The sequence below is a fragment of the Hordeum vulgare genome, chromosome 4H, assembly GCF_904849725.1.
Source record: "Hordeum vulgare subsp. vulgare chromosome 4H, MorexV3_pseudomolecules_assembly, whole genome shotgun sequence".
In the NCBI taxonomy this organism is placed as follows: domain Eukaryota; kingdom Viridiplantae; phylum Streptophyta; class Magnoliopsida; order Poales; family Poaceae; genus Hordeum; species Hordeum vulgare.
Genome location: NC_058521.1, coordinates 484,512,722 through 484,523,811, shown reverse-complemented (window position 1 = coordinate 484,523,811; position 11,090 = coordinate 484,512,722).

The window sequence follows — 11,090 nt, the reverse complement described above, 5'->3', positions numbered from 1 at the left end:
TCTCTTGATTTTTCGGGGAATTTACGGAATATATAGGCGGAAGACCTAGGGCAGGGGAGCCACGGGGAGCTCACAATCCTGCTAGGCCCGGCCCCCCTAGGCCGGTCCTGGTGGGCTTGTGACCTTCTCCGAGGTTTCCTGCCTTGGTTCTCAAGTCTCCGGTGCGTCTTCTGTTATGGAAAAAATCATTCCGCGGGTTTTATTCCGTTTGGACTCCGTTTAAAATCCTCCTCTGAAAAGGGTCAAGAACACGAAAAAAAACAAGAACTGGCACTTTGCACTGAGTTAATAAGTTAGTCCCAAAAAAGATATAAAAGGCATACAAAACGTCCAAAGTTTTACAAGATAATAGCATGAAACCATAAAAAATTATAGATACGTTGGAGACGTATCAAGCATCCCCAAGCTTAACTCCTCCTCGTCCTCGAGTAGGGAAGTGATAAAGACTGAATTTTTGATGTGGAATGCTACCTAGCATAGTTGTCCTTTGCAACTTCTTACAAGTGACATGAATGTTCAGATCCGTAAGATTCAAAACAATAGTTTGCTATTTACATGTAAACAATAATACTTCAAGCAAACTAGCAAAGTAATCATGAACTTTCAAAATAACAAGGCCAAAGAAAGTTATCCCTAGAAAATCATATAGTCTGGCCATGCTCCATCATCCTCACACAACTAATTTAAATCATGCACAACCCCGGTATTGGCCAAGTAATTGTTTTCGCACTCTTACTTTCTCAAACTTTTTATAACTATCACGCAATACATGAGGGTGAGCCATGGATATAGCACTATAGGTGGAATAGAGTTTGGTGGTGGTTGTGTGACAAAAAAGAAGGAGATGGTCACATTGACTCGGCGTATCAAAGGGCTATGGAGATGCCCATTAATAGATATCAATGTGAATGAGTAGCAATTGCCATACAAATGATGCACTAGAGCTATAAGTATGTGAAAGCTCAAAAGGATAACTAGTGGGTGTGCATCCAACTTGCTTGCTCGCAAAGACCTAGGGCAATTTTGAGGAAGCCCATCATTGGAATATACAAGCCAAGTTATATAATAAAGATTCCCACTAGCATATGGTGGTGACAAAACGAGAGGCTCTCAGTCATGAAGAACATGGTGCTATTATGAAGCACAAGTGTGGAAAAAGATAGTAGCATTGTCCCTTCTCTCTTTTTCTCTTTTTTTTATTTGGGCACCTGGGCCTCTTTTTTTACTTGGGCTCTTTGGCCTCTTTTTTTTATTCCTCACATGGGACAATGCTCTAATAATGATGATCATCACACTTTTATTTACTCACAGCTCAAAAGCTCAGAATGATGATGACTCTAAAGGAAATGCCTCCGGCAGTGTACCAGGATGTGCAATGATCTAGCTTGGCGAATGACTCGCTAGCTATCTTACGATCATGCAATGGCAATATGAGAGTGACGACACAAGTCATGAGACGGAACGGTGGGAGTTGCATGGCAATATATCTCGGAATGGCTATGAAAATGCCATAGTAGGTAGGTATGGTGGCTGTTTTGAGGAAGGCATATGGTGGGTTTGTGCACCGGCGAAAGTTGCGCTGCACTAGAGAGGCTAGCAATGGTGGAAGGTGAAAGCGCATCTATACCATGGACTCACATTAGTCATGAAGAACTCACATACTTGTTGCGAAAGTTTTTATTAGTAATCGAAACAAAGTGCTAAACGCATACTCCTAGGGGAAGGGTTGGTAGGTGTTAACCATCGCGCGATCCCAACCTCAACACAAAGGATGACAATCAATAGATCAATTATGCTCCGACTTCCAAACATAGTGGTTCATCATACGTGCATGCTACGGTAATCACTAACTTAAACACAAGTATTTCTAGATTCACAACACCCTACTAACATAACTCTTAATATTACCAAATCCATGTCTCAAAACTAATTGAGAGGAATCAAGACTTCTCTTTCTACTCAATGCACATGAATATGGAGGTTTTTGTATTCTCTTTGGGTACCTATCACCTTTGGTACTACTTTCATAGCATAAACCAACTACCAAGTCACCCACCGCCGTGCTCTAAAAGATCTAAGTGAAGCACATAGAGCAAAATTATCTAGCTCAAAAGATATAAGTGAAGCACGATGAGCATTCTAGCAAAATCACGATGAGTGCATGTCTCTCTCAAAAGGTTTGCAGCAAGAATGATTGTGACACAACAAAAAGAAAAGAATCCTAAGATACAAGACGCTCCAAGAAAAACACATATCATGTGGTGAATAAAAATATTGCCCCAAGTAATGTTACCGATGGATTGAAGACGAAAGAGGGGATGCCTTCCCGGGGCATCGCCAAGCATAGACTTTTTGGTGTCCTAGAATTTGGCTTCGGATACCTTGGGCATCCCCAAGCTTGATCTCTTTCCACTCCTTATCTCTTTGTCCATGAGAACATCACCCAAAACTTGAAAACTTCACAACACAAAACTTAAACAGAAACTCGTGATAACATTAGCACAGGAAAACAAACTACCTCCTCTTTAGGTACTGTAGCAATCTTGATTTCTATTTATATTGGTGTTAGATTACTGTATTCTCACTTTTCCATGGCTAGTACCCCCCGATACTATCCATAGTTTCATCAAAACAAGCAACCAACTCAACAAAAACAGAATCTGTCAAAAACAGACCAGTCTGTAGCAATCTGTATACTTTGTATTCTTCTCGTACCTCAAAACTTCTGAACAATTATGACTGCCTGGGGAAAAGGCATATAAACCAGCAGCAAAAAGAATCAACTCAAAATCTCTTTCTTAATAGAAATGAAAAATCATCTCGTGAGTGAAAAGTTTCTGTCTTTTTCCAGCAGGATCAAACAACCATCACCAAGACTAGTCATAAAGGTTTTGCTTGGCTCAAACACAAAAAGAAACACAAAAGACACTATCATAGCAGAATTATGATGGTGTGGACGCAACAAAACAGAAAGCAAAAAAGCAAAGATAAATTCATTGGGTTGCCTCCCAACAAGCGCTATTGTTTAACGCCCTTAGCTAGGCATTGATAATTCAATGATGCTCACAAAAAAGGATAGCAATCGGACACGAAGAGAGCATCATAAAGCATGTGAAAATCACATCTAAGTCTAACTTACTTCCTATGCATAGGAATTTTATAGGAAAACAAATTGTCAAGAAAACCAATAGTTACCATATGCAAGGAAGAAGAAAGAGACAATATCAATCTCAACATAACGAGAGGTGATTTGGTAACATGAAAGTTTCTACCACAATATTTTCCTCTCTCATAGCAATTACATGTGGGATCATAATCAAATTCAACAATATAGCTATCACAAAGGATATTCTTTTCATGATCCACATGCATGCAAACTTGATGCTCTTCAAAAATAGTGGGATTATCATCAACTAAAGTCATGACTTCTCCAAACCCACTTTCAATATTATTGAAAGTATCATATTCATCATGAGGCTTAGACAAATTTTCAAGATCATAAGAAAAATCATCACCCCAATCAGTATCATTGCAACTAGTAGTGGACATAACGAAACTAGCATCCCCAAGCTTAGGGTTTTGCATATTTTTAGCATGAATGTCACTAATAGAATTCATAGTGAAACCATTGCAATCATGCTTTTCATACAAGGAGCCCTCGTGAATCACTTCATAAATTTCTTCATCACGATTTTCAGATTCACGCATCTCAAGTAAAACTCCATAGAGAAATTTAAGTGCACTCAACTCACTAGCAATTGGTTCAACATAATTGGATGTCTTAAAGAGATTAGCCAGTGGATGAGGATCCATATCAATAGATTTTCAGCAAGATAAGATGCAAGCATATTGAAGGCACATAGCACACAAGCAAAGGAAAGGCAAACGCAAGAAAAGGGTGAACGAAAGAGGCAAACAAAAAAGGCAAACGAAGAAAAGGACAAATATTTTTGTAATTTTTTGTTTTTCAGAAGTGGGGGAGAGGAAAACGAGAGGCAAAAAAAGTAAATGCAAGAGATGAGTTTGCAACACTTACTTGGATGAGTTCTTGACTTGATCCTTGCTACTGCAACAAAAGACCTTCCAACGGCGCCAGAAATAGGCGTGTTGACGGGAGACTATTCTTGTCTTGATACTCCTCAGCAATGGCGCCAGGAATCCTTCTGCTACGGCTACGCCTTTAGGGACTTCCTTAGCAAATATGCAAAGGATTCCCCCATGGCCTTGGAGCCTTGCATTGGTGTTCCCTCGAAGCGGAAAGGGTGATGTAGCACAGCGGCGGTAAGTATTTCCCTCAGTTTTGAGAACCAACGTATCGATCCAGTGGAAGGATTGCGTCAAGTCACAAGTACCTGCACAAACACAAAGAGCATGCACCCAACGCTATGAAGGGGTTGTCAATCCCTTATAGATTGTTTGAAAAGTGAGAACTAAAAGCAAAAAGGAAACAAAGCAAAGTAAAAGTGAAAGTGGAGACGATAGTTGTGAATAGACCCGGGGGCCGTGGTGTTCACTAGTGGCTTCTCTCAAGAAAGCAAGTAGACGGTGGGTGAACGAATTACTATCAAGCAATTGATAGAACCGGGCAAAGTCGTGACGTTATCTATGGCAATGATTATATCTATAGGCATCATGTCCAAAACAAGTAGACCGATACTTTCTGCATCTACTACTATTACTCCACACATCGACCGCTATCCAGCATGCATCTAGTGTATTAAGCTCATGAGAACAGAGTAACACCTTAAGCAAGATGACATGATGTAGATGGACAATCTCATATCTACGATAAAAGCCCATCTTGTTACCCTTGATGGCAACAACACGATGCGTGCCTTGCTGCCCCTTCTGTCACTGGGAAAGGTCACCACACGGTATGAACCCAAAACCAAGCACTTCTCGCATTGCAAGAATCATAGATCTAGTTGGCCAAACAAAACCCAAGACTCGGAGAGACTTACAAGGATATAAAATCATGCATATAAGAAATCAGCAAAGACTCAAATATAATTCATAGATAATCTGATCACAAATCCACAATTCATCGGATCTCGACAAACACACCGCCAAAGAGGATTGCATCGGATAGGTCTCCATGAAGATCATGGAGAACTTTGTATTGAAGATCCAAGAGAGAGAAGAAGCCATCTAGCTACTAACTACGGACCTGTAGGTCTGAAGTGAAGTACTCACGAGTCATTGGAGAGGCGATGATGTTGATGTAGAAGCCCTCCAACTCCAAAGTCCCCTCCGACAGGGCACCGGGAAGGGTCTCCAGATGAGCTCTCGTGGAAACGGAAGCTTGCGGCGGCGGAAAAGTGTTTTCGTGGATGCCCTGGTTTTTTCTGGGATTTGAGGGAATATATAGGCAAAAGAGCTAGGGCAGAGGAGCTCCAGGGAGGCCACAAGCCTGGTAGCCGTCGGCCCCCTGGTGGCGGCTACAGGGCTTGTGGGCCCCCTGTGGCTCTCCTGCCTTGGCCCTCAAGTCCCCCGATCTTCTTCTGTTCTGGAAAAAAATATTTTGGGGATTTTATTCCGTTAGGACTCCGTTCCAAAATCAGATATGAAAAGAGTCAAAAACACAGAAAAAACAGGAACTGGCACTTGGCACTGAATTAATAAGTTAGTCCCAAAAGAGATATAAAAGGTATATAAAACATCCAAAGTTGACAAGATACATCATGAAACCATAAAAAATTATAGATACATTTGAGACGTATCAAGCATCCCCAAGCTTAACTCCTGCTCGTCCACGAGTAGGGAAGTGATAAAGAATGAGTTTTTGATGCTTTCATGCTACCTAGCATAGATGTCCTTTGTAACTCCTCTTATGTGACGTGAATGTTCAGATCCATTAGATTCAAAACAATAGTTTGCTATTGACGTGGAGACAATAATAATTCAAGCAAACTAGCAAGTTAATCATGAACTTTCAAAATAACAGGGCCAAAAGAAAGTTATCCCTACAAAATCATATAGTCTGGCTATGCTCTATCATCCTTGCACAACGAATTTAAATCATGCACAACCCCGGTATTGGCCAAGTAATTGTTTTCACACTTTTACTTTCTCAAACGTTTTCAACTCTCACGCAATACATGAGCGTAGGCCATGGTTTTAGCACTATAAGTGGAATGGAGTGTGGTGGAGGTTGCAAGACAAAGATGGAGAAGATGGTCACATTAACTAGGCATATCAATGAGCTATGGAGATGCTCATCAATAGATATCAATGTGAATGAGTAGGGATTGCTTTAAAAATGATGCACTAGAGCGAAGAGTATGTGAAAGCTCTTAAAGAAAACTAGTAGGTGTGCATCCAACTTGCTTGCTCACGAAGACCTAAGGCGATTTTAAGGAAGCCTATCATTGGAATATACAAGCCAAGTTATATAATGAAAATTTCCCACTAGCTATATGGTGGTGACAAAATGAGAGACTCTCAATCATGAAGATCATGGTGCTTAATAAGCACAAGTGTGGAAGGATAGTAGCATTGTCCCTTCTCTCTTTTTCTCTCATTTTTTTGTGGGCTCTTTGGCCTCTTTTTTTTGGTGGGCATCTTTGGCCTCTTTTTGTATATGGGCTTCGCTGGCCTCTTTTATTTCCTCACATGGGACAATGCTCCATCAATGATGATCATCACACTTACAACTCAAAACTTAGAGCAATGATGACTCTATATGGAATGCCTTCGGTAGTGTACCGTGACAATGATCTAGCATGACATAGACATTAGTGGAAACATCATGCTAGCTATCTTACGATCATGCAATGGCAATGTAGAAGTGGTGGCACATGTCATGGTGGTAGTTGCATGGCAATATATCTCGGAATAGCTTTGAAAAAGCCATAGTAGGTAGGTATGGTGGCTGTTTTGAGGGAGGCTATTGGTGGGTTTTGTGCACCAGCGAAAGTTGCACGACACTAAAGAAGATAGTGATGGTGGAAGGGGAAAGTGCATCTAAACCATAGACTCAACATTAGTCATGAAGAACTCATATACTTGTTGCAAAAGTTTTAGTAGTAATTGAAACAAAGCATTCAACGCATACTCCTAGGGGAAGGGTTGGTAGGTATAAACCATCGCGCGATCCCGACCGCTACACAAAGGATGACAATCAATAAACTAATCATGCTCAAACTTCATCACACAGTGGTTCACCATACGTGCATGCTACGGGAATCACTAACTTCAACACAAGTATTTCTAGATCCACAACACCTTACTAGCATAACTTCAATATTACCACAACCACAACTCAAAACTAATTGAGATGAATCAAACTTCCCTAACTATTCAATGCACATGGAGATGGAAGTTTTCATATCCCTTTGGATAACTACCCCTTTTGAGACTACTTTCATAGCATAGATCAACTATCAAGCCACGCGCTTCCGTGCTCTAAAAGATATAAGTGAAGCACATAGAGCAAAATCAACTAGCTCAAAAGATATAAGTGAAGCACGACAAAATCACGGTGAGTGCATGTGTCTCTCTCTAGGTGTGCAGAAAGGAAGATTGTGACACAACAAAAATAAAAGACTCCTACGATACAAGACGCTCCAAGAAAAACACATAACATGTGGTGAATAAAAATATGGCCCCAAGTAACGTTACTGATGGATTGAAGACGAAAGAGGGGATGCCTTCCCGGGGCATCCCCAAGCTTAGGCTTTTACGACATCCTTGAATCAACTTGGGGTGCCTTGGGCATCCACAAGCTTGAGATCTTGCCACTCTTTATCTCTTTGTCCATAAGAACTTCACCCAAAACTTGAAAACTTCACAACACGAAACTTAAACAAAAACTCGTGATATTATTAGTATAAGAAAGCAAACCACCACTTCCTTAGGTACTGTAGCAAACTTAAATTCTGCTTATGTTGATGTTGGGTTACTGTATTTTCAATCTTCCATGGATAATACCCCCCGATACTATCCATAGTTTCATCAAAATTAGCAACCAACTCAACAAAAACAGAATCTGTTAACAGCAGACCAGTCTGTAGCAATCTGTATACTTCGTATACTTCTGGTACTTCAAAAATTCTGAAAAATTACGACAGTCTGAAGAATTTGCGTAGCAATCAGCAGAAAAAATAATCAACTCAAAAGCTCTTATAGAAAAAAATGAAAATTCTTTTCGTGACCAGAAAGTTTATGTCTTTTCCAGCATGACCAAACGATCATCCCCAAGACTAATCATAACGGTTTTGCTTGGCACAAACGCAAAAAGAAACACAAAAAACACAATTATAACAGAATTATGAAAGTGTGGAAAACACAAAACAGAAAGAAAAAGGATAGATTCGTTGGGTTGCCTCCCAACAAGCGCTATTGTTTAACGCCCTCAGCTAGGCATAAGGTGATGGAATCACGTATAGTCATCTTTGGTGCTCAAACCATAAGTAGCCCTCATCATAGATTCATAAGGCAATCTTATTTTCTTTCTAGGAAAATTATCCATGCCCTTCTTTAGGGGAAATTGAAATTTAATATTCCCTTCCTTCATATCGATGATAGCACCAATAGTCCTTAGGAAAGGTCTACCAAGAATAATGGGACATGAAGGATTGCAATCTATGTCAAGTACAATTAAATCCACGGGTACATAGTTCTTATTTGCAACAATAAGAACATCATCGATCCTCCCCATGGGTTTCTTGACAGTAGAATCCGCAAGATGCAAATTAAGAGAACACTCTTCAATCTCATGAAAACCAAGAATATCACATAAAGACTTTGGAATCGCGGAAACACTAGCACCCAAATCACACAAAGCATTTCATTCATAGTTTTTGATCTTGATTTTGATATTAGGTTCCCACTCATCATGAAGTTTTATAGGTATAGAGACTTCTAATTCGAGCTTCTCTTCAAGAGATTTCATCATAGCATCTACGATATGTGCGGTAACGGCTTTGCTTTGGATATAAGCATGTGGAGAGTTTGCAATGGATTGCATCAAAGAAATGCATTCAAACAAGGAGCAACTATCATAATTGTATTCCTTGAAATCCAAAGTGGGAGTTTCATTACTACCCAATATTTTGATTTCTTCTACTCCACTCTCCACACCCTTATCATCAAGATAGGTGGACTCTGAATCATTGGGGCGTTTTTCAACCAAAGTGGATTCATATCCAGCCCCTTCATCAATAGCTTTGACACGAGAAAACAAAGATTCAAGAGGAGTCACACCAAGCACTTTAAGATCTTCGTGGTTTGCATCACTATTACACACCCTTTTAAACCATTCATGCCTAGCGCGAATTTGGGCGGTTCTATCTTTGCTCTCATTCATGGAGACACTCATAGCTTTTAAAGTTTCGCCCAAGTTGACCTTGGGAGGAGCACATCTAACTTTCAAAGCATCAATATCACAAGACATCCTATCAACGCTCTTAGCCAAATCGTCTATTTTGAGTAGTTTTTCCTCTATGGATGCATTGAAAATCTTTTGAGAGTTGATGAACTCTTTGATATTACTCTCTAAATCAGAGGGTAATTTGTTGTGATTTACATAAGTGTTGTTGTAGGAATTTCCATAATTGTTAGAGGAGTTACTAGGAAAAGGCCTAGGAACATAGTTTCCTCTAAAAGCATTGTCGTTGCCAAAATTGTTCCTACCAACAAAATTAACGTCCAAACTAGCGTTGCTACTCTCAATCAAGGAAGATAGTGGCATGTCATTAGGGTCTAAAGGAGCATTTCTACTAGCAACCAAATTCATCAACTCGTCCATCTTAGCACTAAGCGAGTTAATTTCTTCTATAACGCGTACCTTTTTGCTAGCAGGTGACCTTTCAGTGTGCTAGTGAGAGTAGTTGGTCATGATATTGTCTAGGAGTTTTGTAGCGTCTCCTAACGTGATTTCCATGAACGTTCCACCTGAGGCAGAGTCCAAGATATTGCGAGATGCAAAATTCAAATAAGCGTAAAAGATTTGTATAATCATCCACAAACTCAAGCCATGAGCGGGACAATTTCTAATCATTAACTTCATCCTCTCCCAAGATTGTGCAACGTGTTCATGATCAAGTTGCTTGAAATTCATGATATCGTTATGTAGAGAGATAATCTTAGCCAGTGGAAAATACTTGGATATGTAATCATCTTTGCACTTATCCCAAGAATCGATACTATTTTTAGGCAAAGAAGAAAACCAAGTTTTTGCACGATCTCGCAACGAGAAAGGAAAAAGCTTCAACTTAATCACGTCATTATCCACATCTCTTTTCTTTTGCATATCGCAAAGTTCAATGAAGGTATTGAGATGGGATGCGACATCTTCACTAGGAAGGCCAGAGAATTGCTCTTTCATAACAAGATTCAGCAAGGCAGCGTTGATTTCATACGATTTCGCACTAGTGGCAGGAGCAATCGGAGTACTAATAAAATCATTATTATTGGTACTCAAGAAGTTGCAAAGTTTGGTGTTTCAGCCATGATGACTTCAACAAACCAACAAGAACACAAGCAAGCTAGAAAACTGGCAAAGGAAAACGGCAAAAGGCAAAAGAAAACGGCAAAGGAAAAAGGCAAAAGAAAACGGCAAAGGAGAAAGGCAAATGAAAACGGCAAATGTGAAGTGGGGGAGAGGAAAACGAGAGGCAACTGGCAAAAAAGGTAAATGCAAGAGATGAGTTTGTGACACCTACTTGGATAGATCTTAACTTGATCTCTCCTTCCCCGGCAACGGAGCCAAAAATAGTTCTGCTACTACAACAAAAGACCTTCCAACGGTGCCAGACATAGGCGTGTTGACGGGAGACTATTCTTGTCTTGATACTCCTCAGCAACAGCGCCAGGAATCCTTCTGCTACGGCTACACCTTTAGGGACTTCCTTGGAAAATATGCAAAGGATTCCCCCGTGGCCTTGGAGCCTTGCGTTGGTGTTCCCTCGAAGCGGAAAGGGTGATGTAGCACAACGACGGTAAGTATTTCCCTCAGTTTTGAGAACCAAGGTATTGATCCAGTGGAAGGATTGCGTCAAGTCACAAGTACCTGCACAAACACAAAGAGCATGCACCCAACGCTATGAAGGGGTTGTCAATCCCTTATAGATTGTTTGCAAAGTGAGAAC